Raw genomic sequence first — 1,654 nt, forward strand, 5'->3', positions numbered from 1 at the left:
TGGTCCTGCTAGCTTAGAAGAGGTGGGAAAACGATTATCAGCGGATCTTATGTCTAACAACATTTATTTCAGAATATTAATATTTCATCATTAACATTAATAATTAATTCAATATACTGATGCTAATAAGCATCTTTATGTAAATAATGCTACTGAATGTCATATAAATCTACAAGGAATTTATTACTGAAAAGTATTCATTAAATATTATGATAATTTGCCTTATATAAACTATTCATTAGCATCATATTTAAAATGTGTATTTTATACTAATGTTACGTCCTGCGAACTAAATGATTTCCCTTTTCCGCGTAAATTCCTATGCGCCTAGGATAGGCCTTAAGATTAAGATAAGTAAACTGAGAACGGACGGTTATCGATCGGCGAGTGAGCCTTGATCCCCTCACATTCCTTTTTTTTATGATCAAAATACCTATTTGCTTGGGCAACTAAAAGCAACCTTCCAGATGACAAACTACTGACAGACGGGACATACGTGATCGGTCTTTATCGATCCATAACTATAAACCCGGCGCCACGACGCGCCAAAAGGGGCCTTAATCCCAGACGAAGAGTTTGCTTAGGATCTTTATTGCATCGCGCGACTAGTTCAAAATTGCCCGCGCAATGTTCCGACAAATGGAGACGAGATCTAAAACGTGCTTTTGGAAATCTTGTAAGAGCACGTGGCAGAAGTTTCTGTTTGCAATAAAACTGCAATTAAGATTAGATGGAATGCATTTGTCTGTCGATACTGAAAGCAGGGTCGCGAGATAAATAAGGGACCCTAATAAAAGAGAAATCGTTGATAGTCGAAAACAAACGAGTCACTAGAAGAAGCGATGGGTTACACCCCTAAAAAAATAAGACGGCGGGGGTGGGCCTTACGACAAAACTCGCCAATGGACAACCTTAAAAATAGATAATTATATCTAGCTCGAAGGGATAGGCGAAAAACCGAAAGTTGCGTCACGATCGGAAGAGAACTCCACCAATCGAATCATATTAAAAAATAATCCCGCCCCCTTAGTTCTGTATAAAAATCGCGACTTTACGCACTTAGAGACACTTCCGATCCGGCACGAGACAGTTTACTTCTGAGTCCGCATACTCATCCCAGTTTTCGTTTACTATTATATTAAAGACAATTTTCTGTTGTTCGCCATCCTAAAGAATCGCGAGTAAAGAATCCCCCTCACTAGCGACTCGGCGAGACCTGCGGTCAGCACCAGCGCCCGACAGAAATATATATATATATATATATATATATATATATATGGGCAGATCCATTACTTTTCGACCAAAGGTTGCGGGGGTAGGTCACCGATTTTGATGCCGATTTTTTCCTCGAAAGTACACTAGAAAAGGAGATGATCCTGAAAATTTGAGTCCGATTCGATCAAATCCGGCCGCTGGAGAATTTTTTGAATTTTGAAAAAAGTCGATTTTTCAGTCATTTTCAAAAATTTATATCTCAGCTTCTATATAACTTAGAGACTCGTTTGAGGCCGCATTCTTTTCTGTAAACCTTCTACTTTTAAGGAAAAAATTGGTCATTGGTTTACACTCAAGTCCGGCTTCACGGCGAGCTGCTAACTAAACCACTGTTTTAGAGAAATTTTGCCTATTTTTGAAATGCTGTCATATCTACAGT

This window comes from Temnothorax nylanderi, unplaced genomic scaffold (assembly GCF_030848795.1).
Source record: "Temnothorax nylanderi isolate EJ_2023f unplaced genomic scaffold, tnyl_v1.0 TNYL_tig1036_pilon, whole genome shotgun sequence".
Lineage (NCBI taxonomy): Eukaryota > Metazoa > Arthropoda > Insecta > Hymenoptera > Formicidae > Temnothorax > Temnothorax nylanderi.